General features: G+C 42.5%; 1 protein-coding gene and 1 non-coding gene across 3 annotated transcripts in view; both read right to left on the bottom strand.

Annotated features, from left to right (window-relative positions):
- CAMK1D (calcium/calmodulin dependent protein kinase ID) overlaps positions 1–26,662 on the bottom strand; it is a 377,756-nt gene that overhangs the window by 291,268 nt on the left and 59,826 nt on the right. The gene's annotated exons all lie outside the window — the stretch shown is intronic.
- Positions 12,402–12,531, bottom strand: LOC148759186 (U6atac minor spliceosomal RNA). The gene has a single exon (XR_016019612.1). It is a non-coding gene; the product is annotated as a U6atac minor spliceosomal RNA (small nuclear RNA).

Raw genomic sequence — 26,662 nt, 5'->3', positions numbered from 1 at the left:
AGCCCCAAAATAGACGCGTGCTCTGTGATCTCTCAGTACACTGCCATTTGCCAGTCACCCTACTTAATGGGACATCCAGTCGCCCAGGCCAGAAACCTGGGATTCACTCTAGACTCTTCTTTCTTCCTCATGTACCACCATAAAATGCAAACTCATGAGTTCCCATAATTTCTACTTCTGGGCTGCGCTCAAATCAGCACTGCTCTCCCTGCCCCTCCCTCACACGCCCCTCCCATCTCCCCTGGCATTTCCAGAACTCAGGAGGCAGTCAACTCCTGCTTAGAATTTGTCAGTAAATGTTTCCACTATGCTTCCTATTTCATAAATGTGGGAAGGGGAACCCATTTTAACACACCACCTCTGAAACCCACCGCAACATTACATTAAGTATGATTCGTTTGACATGGTAGGCTAGGACGGTGGAAGAGGAGGCAGCTTCCACGTCCGTGAACACAACTATAGTATAGTTCCCAAACACAGATCTAGGTGGGGTTCAAACCTCATATTTGCAAGAGAACTGAAAGCAGGGACTTGAACAGATAACTGCTATATGTTCACAGCAGCATTATTCACAATAGGCAGAAGATGGAAGCAACCCAAGTGCCAGGGATGGGTGAATAGATAAACAAAATGTAGTCTATACAGTTGAGTATTTTTCAGCCTTGAAAATACATGAAATTCTGTCACATGCTATAACATGGATGAACCTTGAAGACATTCGAAGTGAAATAAACCAAATACAATAAGAAAAACACTGTATGATTTCATTTATATTAGGTACCGTATTTCCCCAAAAATAAGACCTAGCCGGACAATCAGCTCTAATGCGTCATTTGGAGCAAAAAATAATATAAGACCCAGTCTTATTTTACTATAAGACCAAGTATAATATAATATAATACCAGGTCTTATATTAATTCTTGCTCCAAAAGACGCATTAGAGCTGATTGTCTGGCTAGGTCTTATTTGGGGGGAAATACGGTACCTACGGTAGTCAAATTCATAGACAGAAAGTTGAATGATGGTTGCCAAGGACAGGGGAAGGGGAGGGGGCATAGGGAGTTAGTGTGTAATGAGGGACAAAGTTTCAGTTTGGGAAGATAAAAAGAGTTCTGGAGATGGATAATTGTGATGGTTGAAAAACAGTGTAAATGTACTCAATGCCACAGAAGTGTATACTTAAAAATGGCTAAAATGGTAAAGTTTATGTTGTGTATATTTGACTACAATTTTTAAAATGGTAAAAACCAAACAACACTCATGGAAGAGGTACCAGTTTGGGCCACTGTCACAGACTAGCCGTTTCGCCTCTCCTCCACTGACTCCCCAAAGGAGCTTCCCATTGACTTGGAAGTGGAAGGAAGGTCCAAAGGGACTTAAGAACACTGTCTAATAAAAAACAATTCCTTTTAACATATAGCAAAATACTTTAAATCACATAAACATATTTTTTATTTAATTCAACCATTAAATGCCATTAACATCCAGGGCATGTTTTGTTATAGACTAATAATGTTGGTTTAAAAGTAGGTTCCAGAATTGCCTTTGCGGTGCACAGTATTCTGAGAAAACAAGTCTACAAGGCAGTCCCACCAGATTCCCCCACAAAAATGGCAGGGACTTCTGAGCAGTCTTCCTGTCTCTAAGGATAAAGAATCTCCTGCACAAATTTCAGCTCCTTAACACCTTTCCATGGCTCCTCCAGACCATGGAAAATGCGCAGCTCTGCAGCATGATGAGTGGCAAGCTGGGCCACCAGGAGAGCTGACTGTGGGTCATTAGATTACCCGGAGGAGACTCCCTGGCTTGAATCCCAGCTCCTGCTGTCTGAATAACCTGTAAATCGCAGCCTCTCTGGTCTCAGCTTTTTCACGTGTAAAATGGAGGCAATAACAGTTCCTACCTCTTAAATTGTTATGAGGATTAAATGAACTGATAATCTGTAAAATGCTCTGACATTGTCTTACACATAAGGACCATGGAAATGTTAGCAATTGATGTCACTTTGATATACAAAGAATCTTCAACATGTGGCCACAGGCTACTTTTCCAAGTGCAACTTCTATCCTTGATTTCTGCACAGGTCATCTTGCTAGTTGACCTTCACCAACAGGCCACACTGTCTATGCCTCCAGTTTCCGCATGTGCTAGTCCTTCCGCCTACTTGCAGTCTTCCCTCTGCCCCACACTGGCCTAGAAAACTCTTTAAGGGGTGTCACTTCACCACTGATGGCTTTCCTGACTCCCAGAGAGACTCATGCCCACTTTCTTCTGTGTTTCTGTTAGCCCTTGCCCACTATCAGATCAATCCCCACCTTGGACATACAGCTACTTACTTGGATCCCCAGGTAAGAAGCAGTGGCCCCCTGGAAGGCAGGGACTATCCTGCTTCTCCCTGTACACACAGCCTCAAGCGGAAGGCCTGCCACATGTAAGATATCCAATATTAAAACTGAATGAATGAATGGAGTGAATGAATGAATGAATGCTAAACATAAAAAGCCTGAGACTAAGACTGAGACCAGGAATGAAGGAGAGGAAAGAATGAGACAGGCTGGAATAAAGTTGCACCCGGTCTCCATACAGGAAGAAGGGGTGTGCTTGAGTGAGAGGAGGAGGAGCAAGGTTTATAATCACAACAAGGAGAGGATCAAAGGCCACTCATGGGTCTTGCCAGGCCTACGCCATCAAGGCACATGACAAATTTAGACATGAATAAACAGGGACAAATGATGGGGAACTGCTTGGATAGCATGTCATCTGTATCCCAGAATGCCCTCACACTTCAATAAGGTGATTTATATGCCCAGAAGGGCTGTGCACTGGACAGGGGAGGATAAGGGCAGAGACAGCTCAGATTAAATGGCGACACGCAGCCAAGCTCAGAAACACAGCTTTTTCAACGTGTCTCCCATTATTGTGCTAGTAGTAAAGGAAGAAATCTGAGACCCACTCAGCAGGAAGACAGATGGTGGAGAACCCAGGTGTGTATGGGGGTGCAGGGTGCTCGAGTCCTGCCTTCCTGCTTCTCAGGAACTTATGAGCTGAAAGGCCCTCAGCCAGCACCGTGGCAGCCAGGATAGCACCTGACCTTTAACCCTCAGGTTTTGGTTGCTGAGCCCTAGTCAAAGACCTAGTACCTAGTTCACGTGGTCGCCTGCCCCACACCGGCCACTAAGAAATGGGTTCGCCCCATTGATTGAGATGCTCTTTCCAGTTATTAACAGAAGTCAACATCGAGAATATGTGATGGCGGCCCCAAAGTAAATATGGAAGAGAATCAATCATAAAGGAAGCCACCCCGTTTGTTCGGAGACAGGCTGCTGCACACGAGGACTAACGCCCACTTTTCAAGAGGAGCAAGCCTGCTCCCCACAGCCTGCAGGGCGCATGTGCACAGGCGGACAGCCGGCGAGCAATGAACGCCCCTCAGCCTCCACTTCTGATGGACCGGCAAACGAGAAAGTAGGACTAAAAATAAACGTGTAGAAAAACACAGGAGTGGAGGAAGGAGGACAATGAGAAGGCGCTAATGGACCCCCCCCACACACACATACTGTTTAGTAGAGAGGTGGCAGCGCCTGCGCCATGAGGCACACTTTGTTAGGACTGGATTTCTTGGGATTCAAAAGGTACATACAGTATTTCGGGGAAAGATTTAGAAAAATGAGAAAATGCTGGGGATATGTCATTTAATGAGCAACGGAAGAAACAAATATGAAAGTAATTGTGTTAACTACATATGCACAGGAAAAGCCTGAAAAATACGTAAAAAATTTTACTGGTTATTTCTGAGTGACAGGTTTAAAGCCGATGCTTACATTCTTCTTTAAGTATATATCACACACAGGGTGGTGGGAAGGAAGCACACTTTCCTTAATTTACAAAAGCAAGCCTGTATGTACTATATGGAAAGTCAAAAGTTTTCAAACGCATTAGAGAAAATCATTATGAAATGTGGGAAGGAAACGCAGCCCTCAAGGCTAGCTATGTTTATATAATACTGGACATTTTGAAACAATCTGAAAAACCTAATTATCTGGTTGTTTACTAACATGTGAACATTTGGAATTATTGAGATAAATCTTTGGATCAAAGAAAAATCCAAAGCAATCAAGCAGAAAATTCACCAACCTTTTTTATGGTATTCATTCATTTACTTAAATATCAGAATATGTCCAAAAGAAAATGTTCAATACTTCAGATCAACCTAGTAAACCAAAAAAAGTGAGGACAGAGGAAAAAAAATCTGCCAGGAATAACCAGCTTCTCTGAGAACCGATTATACACAAAGCCTTAAAAGAATAATTTAAAACGTGAATTTTCAAATCCCTTGAAAGGGTCATTTCAACTAAATTGTTCTCCAAGTAAAATATAACATTATTTCCTCCAGAAGCTGCAAATTTAAAAACCAGATTTTTAAAAACTTAGTAATAATATTAGATTACAAGGGCTTTTGCCAAATCATTTTATTATATTAGCTTTTCCTGGGAAAAAAGTTCTCAGCGTTCCCACATAGTAAGCTCTTGTTGCTTACTATGTTTAAGCTTTGTTTAAGGACTAGCAATTCCTGTGAAAGGTGTGTCTTTTCTTTACAAACCTATGCCAGAGGGTAGCAAACCAAATCAGGGATATTATGCAAATACTGCCTTTACTTGGCTTTGCCTAAGTGAAAGCACCCACAGCCAAGGCCTGGCTTGGAGAAAAGAGGTAACTGTGAGTTACTAATTACAGGCTGAAATGCAGACTTTCTAAGTCTACATATGAAAAGGGGAGTGTGGGAAAACCTCAATCTTCTCACCTAGATTTCATTCAGGAGCAGTAAAATGCTGGGTGGGTCTTCTTGCTCTAAATAGAAACAAAACCACATTCCCACGTCAGAGGTTCCCCTTCGGCTGAGTGGGGCAGTGACTTCAAGGGTCCCAGGAATAGAACGAGCTCCCTGCCCACAGGACACCTTCCTCTCCTTGCTCCTTTTCCTCTGTATCAGGGGAGCTGCAGGTCTGCGTGCCCTAGGAGTCTCTCCCGCCACATAAGTTGATTTATTTTCCATGGGCATTAATGACCTACCTCTCCCTGGGCTGCTGAGGGCAGAGGAGATTTGGGACTGGGAAGAGGCTGACAAATAATGAATAAAAACAGGCACCCCAGCCCTCCAGTACCTGATTATTTGCTTGCCTGACTGAATCCAATAAGAAAACAACCACATGAAAGGAAATGATGATGAAGCTCAAACCTTCTGGAAATTCTGGTTTGGAAGGGGGAGGGTGTGGTCTGGGATTTGGGTGTAGACCAGACTTGGGCCCCTGCAAGCCTAAACCACCACTGCACACAGGTTCCCACCACGTGGGCTGTGGCTGGAGCTGGTGCCTCAGGCTGGAAGGGCACCCACCAGGGGGCCCGCTTGCCTCTGGAAAATGCAAAACAATGCTCCCTCCTGGCCTTTCGGGCAGCCACACTGTCATTGACTGTTCTCAGCCCCAGGCCACCCTGGGAAAACCTCCTCCCCCTACTGGAGACCTCCCCACCAATGACACTTGGTCAGCTTCAAAATCAGTCATCAAAACCTGTGTCCCTTTCAGCCAGAAAGTTCTAGAGATCTTAAACAGCAAATGTGCTCCTGGCCAAGGCAGTCCTCCTTCAACAAACCGGCTTCGTTTGGCAGCTACTCTTTGCCTAGACCAGATGTAGCTCTCAACCTGTGTAAACAGCCCTGCACAGCCCGGGGCGACCCTCCTATAACTCAGAAGGGCCGAAGACACTATCCAGGCACAGATTCTTCTCAAGGAGCAGAGGTTTAAACGACTGACAGCTGTCCTTGGCACAGTTATTGCTGATTGTATTTATCAAAATATTTTTAACCCATCATCTACCTCATTTGCTCCTTACAGCATCTATCAATACTTTCATATGAAGACACTGAAGCTAACGTCTCAAATATTTGTCAATTCTTGGTATTGATGATTCGAGATTGGGTTAGCCTTTTTCTGGCTTCCTATCTTTCAGAACACTTTACTGTGTTTTCACCAGTGGGTAGGCAGTAGTTGAAGAGAGAGAAAATGGGTCTGGAGTCAGAGAGGTCACGCTGCAGCCTCGCTCGATGACTCATGGGGTGACCTTGCATTAAGCCTCCTTGAACCTCAGTCTCTCCATCTGTAATATGGGGGTTAACACCCACATAATGGGGCCAATGGGAAGACTAAATGTGACAACCTGGATAGAACATGTGCTGGTTATTCAAAATGTTACCTCTTGTGTCCAAAGTGTTGCAAGAGAAACATGAACTAACAATGAAAGAGAAATTTGGGGATTATCAGAGACTTTGAGTTATCTTGAAGAACCCCTGAATTCATGGGTAACTGAGGATTGTCTATAATTAGTGACTGCTACAAAAGTGCCTAGATGAGCAGGAGGATTTCTTTTTTATTTTTATCTGAGTTGGTGGGGGAAAAAATGCTGCCTCATTATTCTTCAATTTGAAATCGACCATTAGAAGCTGTGAATGTCACTAAAATCTACAGAACTCTTCGTACTTTATGGGTGTGTTCTCATCAGATTTCCACATTTGGGCAGCACATGCAAATGCAGACTCTAGCACCAATTAATCCTTGCCCGATATCCAGAAAGGCTGGGGAATGAGTGTGCTGTTCAATCTAACCTTCTGCTTAAGAGAATTGCCTGATGAACCATATATGAGTGGCCAAATTTCAAAGAACATGAAAACGACAAAATATATTTGGGGTGTTGGCCACTATGGCTAAACTTCCCAAATGAGTCAGTGTGCCGGGGTAGGTGAGGATGACAGTGGCACATCTCCCTGGAGGGTCAGTGTCCCTCAGGGACATCCAGAGATGCCTGCACTCCCGTGTCCACTGCTGTCTGCATTTGGCAGGACTCGGGGGGAAGGCTGAAAAGCACTACGGAAGACGAGGGAAACATCAGTTTGTGAGACAGCCACATGCCAAGGCCTGCGCCAGATGTTTGCACATCCATCACCCCAATTAATGTCTTACCTTGTCATTCAACAATCATGGGTGGAAGATGGGGAACAGCCAGTGACTTTTATTATTGTTTTGAGATACATTTTTAACTAGGCCTTCAGAACCCAGCTCAGCATTTGTATCTCATCCTTCAAGTCTCCGCCTCTAAGTGAGAAAAAGCACCAGGAACTTGGTTGTGAAAGCACAGAAGTGACAACCTCAGACGTGAGAAAATTCGTTGATATAGGCAGGTTATGAATTCTTGTTGTTTACTCAAAAAGGTCAATGCTTGAATATAAACAAATGACCAAAATAAATAAATAATAAAATAAACAAGTGACCAAATTTACTAATAAGTACTAATAAGAACCAACACATGATATGTGTGTGTGTGCATACATATATACATACATATTTATTTATTTTTATATCTTATATTTTGTATTTTATATATATATATATATCATATTATATACCGGGGGTGCAAAAAATATTTAAAGAGATGTTATCTTTAAATGTGTATACATTTTTTTGGCACTCTCTGTATATATAAAATATGCATTTTAACTCTTGGGGCTTATTTTCATTCCCTAACCAAATAGGAAACATGTTTGCTCCTGACACAAATTCCAGCTGCTGTTCACTCAACAGAATTTCACCAAGAGATGCCCCTTCTCTGGTGTAATGCTTATTTCTTCTTCCCAGCCCACTGAGAATGTTCCTTGTCCATGCTGCTGTAAAGCACTGCCCTCTGAGCAATTCTTACCTATATGAGGGGACCCCACTACCTTAACTGGTTAGAAACAAAAGCCCCCATCACATCCTGGGAAGGATGTAGAGAAAAGGAAATCCTCATATACTGTTGTTGGGATTGCAAATTGGTGCAGCCACTACAAAAAACAGTATGGAGATTCCTCAAAAAATTAAAAATAGAAGTACCATACAACCTAGTAATTCCACTTCTGGGTATTTATGCAAAGAAAACAAAAACACTAATTCAGAAAGATATCTGCACCCCTATGTTCACTGCAGCCTTACAATAGCCAAGATATAGAAGCAACCTAGATGCCCATTGATAGACAAATGGATAAAGGATATATGGTATGTACACGTGTACACACACACACACACACACACACACACACACACACACAATGGCGTATTACTCAACCATGAAGAAGAATGAAGTCTTACCATCTGCAACAACATGGATGGAGCTAGAGGATATTATGCTAAGTAAATAAGTCAGAGAGAAAAAGACAAGTACCATATGATCTTGCTTGCACAGAGGGTGCCAAAAAATGTACACACATTTTAAGAAAGGAAAAAACTGTGTTAACATTATAATACAATGAATGACGCTAGCATTGATTTGATTAACGCCATCTTTTGCATGAACGTCATACTACACATTGCTACCGTAATTCAATTCAACTTCGAAAAGTAATACATAGATAACATCTCTTAAAATGTGTACAATTTTTTGGCCCCCCCATGAGGACTCTGAGAAACCAAATGAATAAACAAAACAAAACAGAAACAGAGCCATAGATACAAAGAACAAGCAGATGGTTGCCAAAGGGGAGGGAAGTGAGGGATGTGTGAAAAGAAAAAATATGTAAAAAGTTATATAAAACTATATACCGAAAACTACAAAACATAGTTGACAAAAATGAAAGAGACAAAATAAATGGTGGGGGGAAAGTGTGTTCATACATGCAAGAACACACACAAAAAATTATGAAAAAGTTCACACCCCTAAAATTGGTCTACAAATTCAACATAAACTCAATCAGAAAAAAAAGAAAAGAAATAAAATCTCCCTGCCTCAAATCAGCCCACTGAGCCTGTTTTGTCTGTCCTCTGACCCCTCTCGTATTTAATGACACATAAGACAGAAATTTTGTACAGTGAGCTCCAATGCAATGCACAAATATCAGCTTTTTCTATTTCTGTTGTCCTCTTACTGTGGTATTTTACACCCATTCGGTCGGACTGCCTTGAGACTCTCATAAATATGGTCAAATGCTTATCAGCAGTTTACAAAACTCTTACCAGGCCCAAAATACAAATTGTCTATTCAGTAAAATACGCCCATGAAAGAATCCATTTATTTTTTCATGAAATTATCCGAATTTGGGCTTTGATGAAACACTAAAACTACTGTGAACATACCCTCATCTTTTTTGTTGACTCATAAGGGCGCTAAGGATAGCGCTGTGTGCAGCTGGAAGAAGTGCTGGCTGGGAATATTTAGGTGAAGTGGACACCAGAGAAGAGCATTTACTGTGTATTTAGAAAACAGAGTTGTTCCCAAGAAAAGCAATCTTTGGTTTAGATGACGAGCAACAAATGTGTTCCTACAAAGATGTTGTGGGTGAAACAATACAGTCTCCACGCTTTGGAGCTAGTCTTCCCTTAGGGGCATGCATGGGCTGCAGTCACCGAGGAAGAGTGCCTAAAAGGAACCGCGAAAGATTTCACAGGCTGTTGCACTGCTCTGGGGCACACTTACTTTAAAAATGTCTCCCATTAAACTGATATCCCAAACAGCAAGAAGTATTAGAGAACCAGCCCACCTTCACTGCATTTCCCCATCATCCTTTCTTACATCTGTATTCCTGTTGCTGTTATTCCTTGCCTGGTAATTAAATTCAGACAGGAAATGCAGTTGAGCGAGCACTGGACATGTATCCTCACAGTCCCCAGATCCCTTGCCTCATCCTTACGCATCACTTTTGCAAGGTTGCCTCACTGTGTTAATGATGGAGAATGGGACAGTCGCACCATTCCAGACTAGCTCAGTGACTCCTCAGGCCAGGCCCAGGGATGTGGTCAAACATTCCTGTAAGGCCAGTGCAGGGGGCAGAGTGGACAAACTCGTGCGGTTGTCGGGACGGTTTTTTCCCGCGGGCCCGCTCGGAGCTCCATCCCCCTCCTCCTCCCACAACTTATTATCAGAGATATCTCCAGTGGGCACCATAGTTAGAGGCCTCCCTGTCAAAACAATGTTGAGCGATCACAGCTGCTAGGGACAGACCTCCCCGGCACCCCAGCCAGATTTCCCCCCAACCCGGAGGCCTAACCCTATAAAACAAAGCGCCCGACCCCAGTTAGTGCTCAGTCTTTGGGAATAATCCTGCTGAGTCCGCCGGCATAATAAAGCTGTGTTCTCCCTGATCGCTGCGTGCCGCTTGAGTCTCCCGGTCCTCGTCATTTTTCCGCAACACGGTGACTGCCTCCCCTTTTCTTTGTCTACTGGGAAGCAAACATCATGTCCTCCTGAGTTCACCAGGATACTAAGAGAACTTATCCAACAAAGTTCTGAAATAGTCAGTCATCAAAAATGGCCCAAAACTCATGCACAACAGAGAACAGGGAGATAACGATGGCGAACTCCCATCATCACCTTTTTGTGCATTTCCTAGGATGACAGGGGATTCTTAGAACTCTTGGGTATCTCCTTACTGTTCTGTAGAGAGGTGTTTATCATGATTAAGAAATAAGGATCTGTATTAACCCTTAAAACAAATCTGGTTTCTGCTGGTTTCTTAACTAAAACACAAACCTAGGATTGCTTTTAAATATGCTGGCTCCACATAGACCTATATTTTAGACTTTGGTTGCCAGGAAAATTCCATTCTCCCAAGTCTGGGCGATAGTCTGGGTTGTTATTCCTTCTTATCTCAGCAAGACTTAAGTTGTTGTAGACTTGGAGATGCAAGAAACACTTTGTCCATCACATTTTTCTGTTTTTAATCTTTGTTTCTCAAGTTTCACTAAGATTTCATTGAACCCAAAGAATCAGAGAAAAGTCTCTTTTAAAAAATCATTTCATCATCAAAACTTTAAAGTGACCATATTAATCTTTCATCTGATTCAGAGACTGTGAAAGAGAAATGTGCCAGCAAGAGACCAGAATAAGAAAAACTGAATAAACACAGGAGAAATATGTTTCAAATGTCTACATCATCTACTGTGGAAATATCTCTACAGTATTTTCAGACGACTATCATGAAGATATACGAAATGTGAGGGAGGGGTGTGTGTGTGTGTGTGTGTGTGCACATGTGTTTCAATTCTGTTTCAATTCTATAGTTAATATGTCAACTTAAAGGGTAATTTATGTTTAACTACTCCTTGAATGGAAAAAATAGACTTATCATAATAATATCTTGTCCATTTAATAACCTATGATTATAGTCAGAAACCATCTAGGTAATATTATTCCTAATATAACCCCACTGTTGTGGAAACAAATTATGATGGCCAAGTCAACTTTTTATTTAACAAAATTTTAGTCTTTTGCCAACCCAGTAATAGACTGGAGTACAGTGACCTACCATAACGTGTTATTCCTTATTTGAAACTTAACTGAAGTGACAACCATATTATCATAAAATGAAATCCTGACTGGGGCAGCAAAAAATTAAAAGTGAGAATTGACTCCACTTTATAGTCCTATGTACAACAATATTACCCACAAATGTACCACAAATACATAGAAATGTAATCAGCAATTAACCTCCCCTTCTGACCTCAGCCTGGACTCTTCTCCCCTCCCTCCAGCACGAACCTTCTCTCCCTCGCTCATCACCTGTTTGTTGTCTATTTGCCCCTTCAAGAATGCCAGCTCCAGGAACGCCTGAGCCTTCAGGCTCCCACCGAGAGCACCTTAGAGGGGCGGACTGACTCCATGAGCATTTGCTGACTGAATGAATGACTGAACGGCACTGACTTAGCTACTGAGAAAAGAAATGGTGTGGGTAGCCTGACCCTTTCACGATGCACTCAACAAGATTCACTTTCCACCACCTACTCTTGGTCCAGTTCAATGTCAAAGGGGGTGCCCACCCATATTCACTTTCATTGGTTGGTTGTTTTCTGCATGATTCCGAAAGTCAGCACTACATAAAAAGACACATGCAGAGGAGTCGTTCCCATAACTACTCGCAATCGCTCCATCCCCCTGTACCCACCATAGATATGCATTTATATTAGTTTCCTGTTTATCCTTCCAGTGTTTCTTTATACAAATATAAGCAAATTCACCTACATATTTCCACATCTCCATCTTTCTTATACAAAGAGTAGCATACTCTATACACTATTCTCCACCTTGCCTCTTTCATTTACAATGTCCCCGGACATTGGTCCTTATCAGAACACAGGCTTTCATCATTGTCTGTTAACGATGTCTCACATTCCACTGTGCACGCCAGCTTCAACCACTTCCTTACTGATGGCGTGACACTTGCTGGTGTCTGCTGTCCTAGCGTTACACACAAAGCTTCGATGATAACCTCGTACAAATGGCACTGCATTGCATACGCAGGTATATGTATCGCAAAGGTCCCCCAGAACAGGACTGCTGCCCTGTAACACTGGTTTACTCTGCTCGAGTCCCCTCCTCTAGGGTTGTTAAAATTATTCTTCGGTGCTCTGAAGACATGGTGATATCTTACATGCATGTGTGTGGTACAAGTCACCAGAATTTTTTTCCATTCTTGTCAGGCTAGTGCTAACCTAATTCTTCACTTTCATAAAACACAGGCTCTTTTAAAATTTAAATCAACACAGCATCCTGCAATGGTGGTCGGAGTTCCGCTTCCCTAATCTACTTTCATCCATCAATGCTGTAGGCTAACAGACTTTCCCTCTAGTAATCTATTAGAGGAAAACAGGCCCTTGAAAAATGCCTTGACAGCCTAGTTAATATGGGTGGAATTAAATTTTTATAAGAGTATTCAGGGATTTCTAAATTAGCAGCAAATATTTCTTTCATCACCATACCCAAAATGATATGAAAAGAAATATATAAATGAATATTTTAAAACCTTGTTCATTCCAATTCAGGGGACCACCCCCCCACACACACACACAACTAGTTTACATTCTCAGACTTCTCAGTAATTCATGACTTTTTTCACAATATGAATCTGCAATTAGAAAACGATGCCTATTTGCAGAATTAATGAACAGGTTCTTTTCCCACCCCTTTTGAAAAGGCATGAAAAAAGCAACATACTTTCACATGAGAATCTCTTTTGGGAAATTAACCCTCTGGCTTACAATACTGATTATAGTCAATGAGCACACAAGCAATGATCTGCCTTTGGACCAGCATGGATTTGCTAAATATGTCATAGCAGACTAAATGCATTCTTCGTTTGATACAGTTTGTGTATAACACCTTCAATTTACTTTAAAACCATTTGGAACGGACAATATGATATTCTCCATGTGCTGGTGAATGTAAACTTCAATTCTAGGAACAATTATTTGCCCTAACCAATAACTTACACTCCATCCACCAAAGACATCCACAAGGATTGTTTTCAGCTGCTTTATTCATAATAGCCCCAAACTGGAAACCATAAAATGTCCACCCACCGCAGAATGGGTATCTAAATTTCACGTAATGGAATACTACACAGCAGTGTGATAAAAAGGAACAATGTATACATGCAACAACATGAACGAATCCCACAAAATGTAAGTATGATTCCATTTATATAGAATTCTAATCAGGCAAAACTAATCTATGGTAAATTAGGGAGGCCAAACTATGATTACCTTTGGTGGGGGGTGTTTTGACTGGGAAAGAGTAACCAGGAGCCTTCCAGGATGCTGGAAATATTTTACATCTTGATCTAAGTGGTCATTACATGCGTTAAAAAAATGTAAAGACTTGTGAATTTTACTATAATATGTGTTAAGTTATATCTCAATGTCCTGAGCTGGTCAGCTAGCACCCTGACCAAGAAGTCCTTACTCCAGGAGTAGAAACTAGAAGCACTTTTACTACCAATGTCTGAGTGATACTAGATCATCTGCTAACTAGCAAAATGAAGGTCAGAAATGGTTGTTCCTTGATGAAATGAGGGGCTGTTAATTGACATGGTAAGTGTTAATAATGGGGTAAATATTTTAGATACTCCCTGTCCTTAAACAGACAGGATCTAAGAACCCATCCAACAAGGCCCCTTAGACTCGATCCCGAAAAGATCCAGCCAGGCGTTTGTAGGAATTCTGGTGGCCTGGTGCCTACCATAATGGTAATAGAATCCCGCTCTTGGAATATTGGCAATGTGCCTCAAGGGAAGTTTTCATCCCACTCAGTAGTCACAGCATGGAAGAGGCACAGAGCTGGGGCTTCGGGTAACAGAAGAGAACATATGGCCTGGATTCTGCCTGATTGCTAATACACATTTGTTTAATAAGTGTCTGCCGCTGAATTGGGTCTGAATCTTGCCATCATTATAAGCTGGTACTGAGGCTGTGGGAGAATAGCTAACCCTCACTCACCTACAATGTTTTAGTGGCTACCATTTCTGACCAAAAAATCTAAGAGTGTGTATCACCCATCTGGCTTAATTCACTTCTCAACAGGTTTGCAGACTGTTATAGCATGGAAATATGCAGACGTACATATCACAAAATGACAAGTTCCCTTATGATGTCCTGTGAACTAAATGAAGAATGGAGCTAGAGGTGAGAACAGTTGGCTAGATAGCTGAACGACCCAAAGAAATAAGCTAACCAGTGGGGAGCTTTCCAATGGCACCCACAGCTCCTAGAGACTTGTATAGAGATAGAGAGGACATGATCATCACATTTGAAGACGACTCAAAATTAAACCAGATGAGAGACTCAGATTTCTAAAAGATCTTGATAGGCTGGTTTAGTGAACTGGAACTAACAAGATTAAATGTATAATTAGGTGCACAAAAATTAACAACACAGGAGAAAATAGGCAAGGCTAAATGATAAAATGCCTTATGGTGGTTGCATTTAAAACTTTAGGGGTTTTGGGTAACAAGTTCAGGTTCAACGTAAGTCACCACACGGAACTGACGTGTGCCGCAGTCACCAAAAATGTAACGCGTATATTATATTTCAATACAAAGTTTACTTTAAATAGGTGTGATGCAAACAGGTATGTGTACACCCATGCTCGTGTCAACATTAGAGCCGAAAGTGGAAGCCACCCAAATGTCCTTGGACACATGATGGATAAACACAATGTGGCCCATCCATACAATGGAATGTTATTTCGTCTTAAAAAGGAAGGAAATTCTGACACATGCTACAATATGAATGAACTTTGAAAACATTATGCTGAGTGAAATAAGCCAGTTACAAAAAGACAAATACTGGATGATCCCACTTAGATAAGGTACCTAGAGTTAGTAAAATTCATGGACAGAAAGTAGAATGGGGGGACTAGGGGCTGGTTCCTAGGGGGTCGTTAATGGGACAGAGTTTCAGTTAAGGAAGATGAAAAAGTTCTGGAGGTGGATGATGGTAGTACAATGTGAATATACTTAATGCCACTGAACTGTACACCTAAAAGAGGCTAATGTCATATTTTGCCACAATTTTAAATATAAAAAAATGTAATGCAATCTTCTGCTCTACTAATTTGAACAAAAGTCGTGTCCTGCTCCGTACTCCACTCTCAGAACACACCTGAAGACAAAGTACGGTTTTATACTTCATAAGGTATCAGCAAACACTGCCTGCCCAATCCACCTGCTCTGCCAGCCCCTGGGCTCCTCCTTCCCTCTCACCAACTTCTTCATGAAAGAAGTTCATGAAGGACCTGGATGGCTCATCCCCACTCCCTCGATGGAAAGACAATTGGCCACGAGGGAAAGGACGAGGCTCCCAAAACAAGCGCTGCCTCAAGTCTCCAGCATCTTTGCTTTGGATCCCAGGACCGAGGGGCAGAAGGTCTGTTAGCCATAGGAGCTGAGCTCCGGGACACTCAGGGCATGTGCTTCCCTGCAGACAAGCCAGAATTCCTCTAGGTAGTAAATCTTCCAAAAAGCCTTAGCTCTCCATCTCACATCCTCTCTGCCCCATTCACAACACACACACACACACACACACACACACACACACACACCCATCCTCGAGTCTCTGACCCCCAATGCAAATAAGTGACTGATATAGTCATTCATTTAACAAATCTTCATATTCAGTTGGGGGAACTTTTGAAGATGAATTTTTTAAAACAAAAAAATTTATCTATTCAAGGAGTGCATATCATATAAATGACAATATTTACGGAATGATAAATTATCAGAATTTATCTCATTTCTCTCACCCCTCTACATGAACGAGTCTATGAAGTTAAGCCAGAAGGGAGGAGACCACAGGCAGCCATGACACTGGGGAATGCCAGGTCCCAAGAGGAAGGTAACTGTAAATGGCGAAGAGTTACCTTATACCCTTAACGTCCCCGCTCTGAGACTGTGCCTCCCTGTGCACCCTCTGTCGTCCTCCTCCCCAGGCGGGAAGAGGGAGTTACCTCGCTGGCCAGGAGGACCAGGAGTGCTGGAAGCTCAGGCCCTTCTCTTGGGAACCTTCTGGAAGCCCGCCTACTGCTTCTCCCCCTTTGCTGCCCACCGGAAGAGGAGGCCTGTGGTGGACCAACACCACCTGACTCAGAGCTGCAGAACGAGGGGGCCCCTTGTTGCCACACACCACAGTCCTCCCATGTTTATCAGCAATAAAGTTAACATTTTGGTCTCCATCTGTCTGACCTCTCAGCCCTACTTCTCGGCTGGTTCAGAGCTCACTTGGGCTAGGGCCTCACTCTTCACACACATAACAAGGTGGCTCGGGCAGGTTGGGAAGGCAAAGAAGCTTTGAAAAGACCTCACAGGGGCACCTGCTGGACGCAGAGAACAGGCCAATCAGTGGTGACCTCCGGGCTGAGAGCATCTGATATCCCCTAGGCAGTCACGCAGGACTTTTTTTTTATCTTTGTTCTAGAACAATGGGAGTTTTCTTAGACAGGTAACCTGAGAGATCCAACATTTAGTCTTCCTGAATCAAAGACCAGAGTCTCAACTAACAAAAGAAAATCAAAAGGACTGTCAAAGTCCTCCTTTTTAATTCTAAATGGCATTGTGAACATTTACAGAGCATATAAACAAGCCCAAAACCTGTTGGGCCTGAAGCTAATGTGCTGGCTCGTTCTCTCTGGCAAGTGCACAATTTATTTCACCAGTGCTGATCTCAGAGGTGGCCCAACCTACGAGTCAAGCCCGGTGCCAGGAACTGCAAACCTGTCTCGATTGATTTCATGAACCAAATAATTTCCAAATTTCCATCCCGTCTTACTGTAGAGCCACCATTTATGAGTATGTCTATAATCTTTGAACCCTCCTTCTCCAAGAACAAGGATGAAGGAACAAAATCAGAGCAGCTCCTCCTAAAAGGCAGTAAACATAAAACTCGCATGTTTCCATGAGCCTTGGAGACCATGTATAGTCAGTCCTGCCTCCTCATTTCTCACGACTGCAGTGACATAAGGTGGGTTCACTATATGATCTGACCACACCTGGAAAACCTGAATATGAACTGGATATTAGAGAACATTAAAAAGTATTATTAATTGTGCTGTGATAATGTTATACATAGGTAGTGTTATATATAGATAGGTACACTTCTTTCCTTCCTTCCTTGGAGGGATGGGGGAGTGGATATCCATGTTAAGTATGATTAGGGCTGGAATGTCAAGATTGTTTTTCATAAGATATGACTGACATATATCATTGTGTAAGTTTAAGATCTACAAAGTGTTGATTCGATACATTTATGTATTGCAATGTTATTACCACCATAGCATTTGCTAACACCTCCATCACACCACAAAATCATCTTTTTTTTTGCGATGAGAACATCTAAGACTAGTCTCTTAGCAACTTTCAAGTATGTAATACATTATTGTTAACCATCATCACCGTGCTGTATATTAGATCTCCAGAACTTATTCATCTTATCATTAAAAGTTTGTACCCTTTGACCAACATCTCCCCCATCTAACCCCCCACACACACACATGCACACACCCAGCCCTTGGGAACCACCATTTCACTGTTCCTATTAGGTTGGTGCAAAAATAATTGAGGTTTAGAAGGTTAAAAATAATTGCAAAAACTGCAATTACTTTTGCACCAACCGAATACAAGTTTGGGTTTTTAAGATTCCACATGTAAGTGAGATCATGCAGTATTTGTCTTTGTGACTTATGTCACTTAGCACAATGCCCTCAAGGCCCATCCATGTTGTCACAAATGGCAGGATTTCCTTCTTTCTTGTGGTTGAACAATATTCCATTGTGTATATGTATACACCACATCTTCTTTACCTGTTCATCTGTTGATGGACACTTAGGTTGCTTCCATATCTTGGCTACTGTGAATAATGCTACAATAAGATACCTGTAATTTACTTTAAAGTACTTCAGCATGAGTGAATGAATGAATGAACAGCTGGCCTGACCGTGGTGTACTCAGTGGGCTAGTGGTGGAGCTGCTTAATAGCCACGCATCATTCCTCCAATTCTTTATATGCTCAGCACCAGAGAAGCTCCTCAAGGTGACTGCAGCCTTTCAGGGGGCACTTGGGCCCCACCCATGCCACTGCATGATCCAAATGCGTGTGACAAACTGGGCTTTGAAAAAGAGAACACATTGCTGGATTGGCCTTCCTCTCCGATCCAAATGACCAAATAATGGCCAAAAATTCACCTAACATTGGCCTGAGCAGACATTTGTTCCGAGTTTCTAAGGCCTCAGTACACAATAACATGGCCTGAGAGAATTAGTGTTTAATCACACAACAATGTGTGATTACCACCGTGAGGCTCACCACATGCTAGTGTTTTACAAGAATGATCCTGGTTCATCACCAACACACCCAGTAAGGTTACTGTGTCTAGCACACAGTGGCAGTAACCGGCACGGCACCGAGAGTTTAAGCAAGTTGCCAAGACCACAGAGCCCTAAGGGACAGAGTCAGCATTTTGGATGACTCTGCCATTCGGTTCTCCTTCTGGCCACACTCCATTTCTGCATAATCACACCCAATGTTTTTCACTGGGAGAAATGGTCCAGGCATAATTCCTTCTCATTGTTCTTTTTTAAAATAGTTCAGAATAAAAATAAAAGGTAAAAAAGAAAAATAAAATCTGCCTCATAGGCCAAAACAAAATGTTTGCTGTCAGAAAAATCTTTCACTTGGTGTTTCTCATGGAAAACTCAAATCGTTCAAGTGTTGTTTAACTCTCTCCTGCAAACCAACCTGGGTGAGAAGTCCAGGCAGCTCTGCAAATTCTCCTCTGGATGGGCCTGAGGCTGCCCACTGAGCCTCTTGTCCTGCAGAAAAATCTACACACACACACACACACACACACACACACACACACACACACAAGCACACACGGGAAATAACAGAGGATGTAGCCAAACTTCCAATAACTTCATCAGTACAAATAAAGACTTTGAATGGATCCTTAGAATCAAATTACTTCTTTAAAGTTGTACCTTCAACGCAAAATGAGACACAAAACCAAAAAAATCAGATCCAAACAACCGGTCCTGGAAGAGGTGAGGTGTCTTGGGGAGAACTGGGGACACTGACTGTGGAATGGTCTCCAGTCCTGAGTCAGAGCCCCTTCCCCCACTGAGTCCAGTTATTCCTAACAGGAGCAAGTTACAGGCGTCTCACGTAATCTTAGAAGAAGCCACAGAATTCTCAAAGGAAGTCAAAGTCACACCAAGATACAGCCTATGTAGTATCTGAGGGCATGGAGGGAAGGGGAGACTAAAAACCACATCAGCAACTAAAACAACCAGTTCTGCTGCAAAGCGTTCAGTGATCACTGGCCTGCAGGGGCCTAGATTACAACAAGAGAGGGTTTTATATCACGGCTACTATTCTACTTGAAAAATCTGAGATTCCTCAAGTATAGGCAGGCTGAGTGAAGAAGGTAAAAATAGGGCAGAGAGGCCACATTTCCTATTTGCAATAGAAATGAACAGTGGTACCCATACAGAACACGAGTCTCTCACACAGAGTATCTTTTTTTTTTACTGGTTGGGAACTTCTCATTCCTCCTTAAAATTTCTTATTGTTAAAATCAGTATTTGACATTCACCAAATGCCCACATCTATGTCTCTATCATGACTGCATCACTCGTTCACCTCTGACCTGACTTTCAAAACACTGTTAACATCGTCCCAGAAAACAACAGTCAGGCACGAAGATAAGGAAGGCAACTAAAAGTTACACTAACAACAAAAATAAATTAGTGACATAATTTCCTGCAGTTGTCAAGGGATGGTTTACGACTTTTACATTAAAAAGAGTGGAAACTTTTTTCATTTTTATTACCACAGACAGTGCAACTGTGATCATTATAACGGCTAAAGACAAGCCAGGAAGAGACCAGGGCACAGAGTCCTGTCTGAAACTGTGTTACCATTCGTTACTCGACGATCATACTATGAATACCCAAAGGACAGTCTGTCTGCTCTGCAGCCCAGTTGTGCCTTCCCCTTTCTGGCCCGTAGATATCTCACAGTCTGTACTGGCAATGCTAACATGGAGGCCAGGCAAGTAACAAGAGCCTCATGTCCATCCTTCCTGCCAAAGAAGCCACAACGAAAATGGCAGAACCAAAGCTAAGTCTAATTAAACTCTAGCTGTGCAGTATTTAAACAGATTCCGAGGTGGGTTTGTTGCAGAGCTCTCACATGAACTCAATTAGCATATTCCCCTCCCCAAAGTCTCAGTGAGCGGGAAAGGGAGGTTTCCGGGGCCAATCTCATGTCTGACTATAAGAGCACGACACGTGGTTCAAGCCTTACAATATTATATTGTAACTACTAATGTATATGCTTGTCTGTCCCCTCTCCTGCCACTGCAGGGTCCTCAAAATGAGAGCGACATCATTTATCCATCTGCATATTCGACCAAAGTGTCCGATGCACCACAGACATCCATCATCTCTGTTCCGTAAATACTGAATAAATGTCATAGAGACAATCTCTGAGAACACTTTCTGCTCATAAATATCCTTCCTACTCAAGAAAATAATTTCACTATTGATGGTTCATTTCTTTGGATCTGTCTTCCAGAGTCCTTAACAAAATAGATCTCTCTGAGAAGGGTGTCACTGCTGTGAGCTAATATATAAAGGAAGTGAAAGAAAATGGCTCAAAAATCTAAGGGAAGGATTAGAAAGGAAAGAAACAGTGAGGGAGGAGAAGTAGAAAGAGCAAAGGAAATGAGAAGATAAGATGGGAAAGAGGTAAAGAAATACACTGCCTTCTTCAGAATTTTGCCTGGACTCTGTCATCACCGCCTCCTCTCCTGGAGGAATTTTGGACATCTCCAGGAATATTCCCTTTTCACATGCTTCTCCTTACAAATAAGGAAACAAGTTTTCACTTTTCCCAAAATGCTCACATTGGTTGAATCTTTTCCTTGTTAGAAAAGACAACAAAAGAAAAAACATGCCACATAACAACTTTTCGCAATCTAAAAGAGTTATATCATCAGAGTTTAGACTTATGCAGACTCTGACTAAAGGTAAATGTTCAAGGTCTGGGATGAAACTGAAAACTGTGAATGTGAATGGAAGGGCTTGCAGATCTATATGAAATAAAACATTTGTAAAAATGAAGTTCTATTTTTGTATAGTGTTTCAGAGAAATTAAAGTTTTAGGAAAAGCAAATTGCTCGTAAAAATTACTTTAATAACTCTTTGAGAGTCTCTGGTTTAAATGTTATTGAGTTTTGGTCCATTCTAATTCATTAAGAAGACCTAAAGAATTATTACAGCTGCATTTTTACGCCATCAAAAAGATGCTCTTTCACAACTTTAAAAATACATTGCAAATTTACATTTTCTTCACCTTTTAGTGCCAGAATAGTCATTTTATACAATTTCCAATCCATTCTATGTTCTGGAGATTGTACTGAAACTGACTATTATCAAGTGATTCTCCGGTTATTTGAGGGTTTTACTTCCCATCTTTGAGTAGAACATATAAAGAAAAGTTAAGTTTAGCCTGAGAGGAGAACAAGAGGGTTTGGCTTTCGTCACAGCAAATTAAAAATACAAAATATATATCCAAAAGGACTAAACTATAACAGGAATGGCAGGAAGAAATAAAAAGAACAACATATCTACTGTATCATAAATACTACATAGTTGAAAAGGGAATTTTATGAGGAGTTAGAGGAATGAACTGCAGGCCAGGGGAGCCCCATCTCTGGCTTCCATTAGACTTAAAGAGAAGTTTCTGCTAGAAAGGAAGACAAGTCAGGCCACTAAATTCTTTCCCATTTTGTTGAGAAAAACAACCCCACCCCACCCCCCTTAGCTTGTCTGATATCAAAGACACAGCAGAAGAAACAAAATATATCCTCCCCCCTCAGGAGTCCAGGACCCTCAGGTTCAAGTGCAAACTGCTCAGGAGTGCAGGTGTGCAGCCTTTTCATGAAAAAGATATTCACCCGGCGATACTAATGGAAGGTGGGGGGTGAATAGCAAGAGCAAAAATCCACAGCTGTCATCATTACCAATGCTCTCAAATGCAGGCAAACAATAATATATACAACATTTCGGCTGTATCAGTTTAATCTCCATAGCTCACTAAATGAGGATAGAACAAGTCAAAAAGGATGGACATTCACAGAATCATTTTGAAAACACGTGGCTCTCGCTGCCTGGCCTCCAGTCAGTAAATACCCCCTTTGACGAGTGCTTTCAACAAATATTAAACCACAACAAACAACCATTCTGGTCTCTGAGACTCACGCAGTCTTTTTACCCAAAGAAAGCACCTGTCATAATAACTGCAAAAATACGTTGTGGAAATGAAAAATAATTTTAGCCTGTGGTATACAGAACAATAGTCCTCAGAGAGACAGGCACTGGGACCGGGGATAATAGCTCACAGTAGACGTAGACAAGAGTAGACAAGAGTGGCTGACGTCTGTCCTACCACGACATCGGTCTCCCACACATGAGGGCTGCGTGGCTCTGTTTTAATAAGTGGGAGGAAGAGGTGGGGAAGAATCCTGCACCCGAAGGCTGAGGTCTTGGGAAAATTCCATGGAAAACCAAAAGCCAACAGAAGTATTATGTCTTTCTAAGAAATGAAAGTAATATGGTGCTGTTCAAGGGTGTGAGTCACTTTCAGCGTCCAAAGGCAAATTTCCTTATTTGCTTTTTTAACTCAAGTCAAAACGATTAACTGTGTGGTAGGATGGGGACAGGCATGAAGGAAAGAGGTTGGCTTCCTCGATGCCGTGCAGAATAAATCGATTTCATCTCTATCACAATGCCTCAAATTTCAGAAGCTATGGTGAGCATTTTCAATCTTGAGGTTAATAACCCCTAGCACAATGCCAAAAATGTAGACCCACTACCCCTGGGTAAGAGGTCAGCAGCAGCAAGCAAACATTACAACGTTTAACTCCCAGACCAATGAAATAAATAGAAAAGGCATCCCAACACACAGGAAGGTGACCACAGGAAAAAGACATGCCCAGCAACCTCTAGTGATGGCGTAACCTGTGCTTAGAAACAAGGTTTTCTTAGAAGACAACATGCCATTTAAGAAAAGAACTGAATTAATGTCCTGGGAGCTATGCCTTTTCATCCTCCCAATTCAGACAGGACACCAGCCATACACAGAATTCCATCAGGGCAGAGAATGAACATGTCCATTTACCTACTGTGAAGGAAAGTGCCAGAGGTGGACAAAAGACGCCAAGAGCGACTCAGAATGAGGATTCTTTTCCAAGGCAGACCTGTGATCAGTGATCAAAGGTGAGGAGGATGAGGGTCAATGGTCAGGGTCAGGGGACAAGGACCGCAGCCCCGGAATCGCTCTCTGATAAGCCTGGCACAGAGTGCAGGAAAGAGTTCGCACAGCAGGCCTGACTCCTATGCCTCCAAAGGCCTGCTGACAAGGATGATCCTTTGGTGGCATCTGAGTGAGAACTTGGATCCTGAGAAGGCACCCACCATCAAAGGAAAAAGAGTGGCATGGTGTTTATGCAATCACTGTGACTTCTGCCTAAACAGAACAAGTCAAGGTAACGGAGAATTCACTCTGTGCCTGACTGCAGTGCTGGGAAATCGGCCTTCTCCTGTCCTCACACCGACCTACACCACTGACTCGCCTGGGTCTCCATCTTGTCAACTGTAGACTGTGGGACTTCTCGGCCTCCATAATTGCATGTGCCAATTCCTTATCATAAATCCCTATCCATACATCCATCTGCCCTCCCACCCACCCACCCATCCATCCATCCATCCATCTCCTATTGTTTCTGTTTCTTTGGAGAACCCTGACTATGCATATAGGTTTGCAAATATCACAAGGAATTTTTAAACTCTTCCATTATTGATAGAGATTTGACTAGTTTGGTCCTTCAAATTTTTGGAATCACACCTGTTAGATGTGATTATCCCTAAAGCCACCAATTAATTCTGGGCTAGTAATGAGGGCTCACAACTCATGGAAGAACAGCCTGGAACATACAAGCCAGGACCTCCGCCTACTTTACAATTTTGACTGGATCCAGCCATGTTCCTGGCCCCTGATCATTACAGCAGCGGCCCTCCACTGGACACCCTTGATCTGGCCCCAGCGCCAGACCTTTCACACACACCATAGCAATACCCCGAATCCTGAAGGACTCTCCCATTTTGCAGATAAGATTCAGAAAGGTAGAACCATATGTCAGAAATCACAAGTCAAGGTGTGTGTCTAATTCCAGATCCCACACACTCTAGACCATCACACGGCCAACTACAATTTGAGAAATATTCCAACAGACTTTTTTTTTAAGTGTTTGGAAGAGAAATATTTTAGGACTGGTTATTCAAGGTAAGACAGCATTAAAAAAGCAAGAGCATTTTTCTCTGTAGATATATACAAAAATACTCAGCATTACCCTAAGCCTTTGGAAATATTAAGGGCACTGTGAGAAGAATGGTCCCACATCAGATCCCAAGGACTTAAGGAAAAGTCACTGAAATTCATGGTGCTGGCTGCCCTTATGATGGACAACTATGTAAATGTCTCATTCTGCTCAAGTTGAGGGAAAAATCTGTACCATACCTACAAAGGCTTCCACAATGAGAGAAAGATTTATGCTAAACATTGCTTTCGGTCTGGGAGTCTGGAATTGTGGTTCATGCCAGGAAGAGGGTGCCTACATGATCAGCCTCAATAGAAACCCTGGCCACTGAGGCTTTAAAGAGCTTCTCTGGTAGACATCATTTCGCACGTGTTTTCACAAGTCATCATTGCTGGGGGAATTAAGCATGTCCTGTGTGACTTCACTGGGAGAGGACTCTTGGAAGCTTGTGCCTGGTCTCTTGTAGACTTCGCCCTGTGCACTTTTTTCTTTTGCTGGTTTTGCTCTGCATCCTCTCACTGTAGTGTATCATAGGCATGAGTACAACCATATGCTGAGTCCTGTGAATCCTCCTAGCAGGTCATCAAAGCTGGAGGTGGTCTTGGGAATCCTTACACAGGGCTCCATACCTACTTTGTGACTGCCCAACCAAGCTCTGATGCCACAGATACTCATGACCTTCACCTTGTAGACAAGGATGGCACTTTTCTCATCCCACTAGACTAAGGCGGTGACGAGACTTCAAACTCAGAGGGACCACTCATACTTCAGAATAGGCATATGTAGAGCCAGCTAAGCTTGGACAGGAGGAAGCATGGGAGCCTGAAATCCTTGCAATTTTTGCTGGGATTCTCAATACAGCCATTCGTGAAGTAAGGTGTGACCAACCGGTAGCATCCTAAAGACACATTGCTGAGAGGTGTCAGGAAGCAGAACTAAAAACATGTAGATGTTCTGTTCATCGCTCTGTGTATTAGTCTGGGCTCTTCAGAGAAACAAAACCAATAGGTGCTATATAGGGACATATGTAAGGGGAGATGTATTATAGGATTTGGCTCAAAGGGTTATGGAGGCCAAGAAGTCCTACCATCTGCCATCTGCAAGCTGGGGAACCAGGGAAGCCAGTGGTGTGATTCAGTCTGAGTGCAAAGGCCAGAGAACCTGGAGAGCTGATGGCATAAGTGTCAGAATCCAAAGGCCTGAGTACCAGGAGTTCCCATGTCTGAGGGCAGAAGAAGATGGACGTCCCAGCTCCAGAAGAGAACGAGAGTATATTTGCCCTCCTCAGCCTTTTGCAGGCCTCAGTGACTGCAGGACACCCACCCACATTGGTGAGGGCGATCTTCTTCACTCAGTCTACAGAGTCAAATCTAATCTCTTCCAGAAATACTCTCACAGACACACCCCAAAACAGTGTTTTACCAGTGATCTGGGCATCCCTTAGCCCAGTCAAATTGACACATAGAATTGACCATCACAACATGTGACTGCAAAAATGCTCTGAATCCAAGGCCTTGTTTTTCCTTCCTTTTTTATGTTTCGTTCAGTGAATATTCACCAGCTTCCAGCTTCCTGACTAGCCAATGGGAGATATTCGGGGGGAGATACCAACAATACGGTCCTGGTCTTCCTCAAATCAAATGAATCCTAAACAAGCATTCCATACACTGGAACTATCAGATTCTGCTTTCCTTGGCCCCATTTCATCCTTCTTACGTTGACTAAATCACGGAGCAAAACTGCGGAAGAGGACCTAAAGAAAGCCTATACTATTTTGTGTGAAAAAGCAAATATAAAAGAAAATTGAACGCTCCAATCTGAGAAAGGAAAAAACTCCATGAACCAGGAGCAGGAAATGAGAGCTGAAGGAAAAATGTCAATCGCTGGTAATGAAATCCTGTGGTCTGCAGAAAGCCACTGAGTAGTGACGAGAATGATC

The sequence above is a fragment of the Rhinolophus sinicus genome, chromosome 1 (genome assembly GCF_057876585.1).
Source record: "Rhinolophus sinicus isolate RSI-liver-muscle chromosome 1, RSI-T2T, whole genome shotgun sequence".
NCBI classification, from domain to species: Eukaryota; Metazoa; Chordata; class Mammalia; order Chiroptera; family Rhinolophidae; genus Rhinolophus; species Rhinolophus sinicus.
This window is presented reverse-complemented; position numbering and strand designations above follow the sequence as displayed.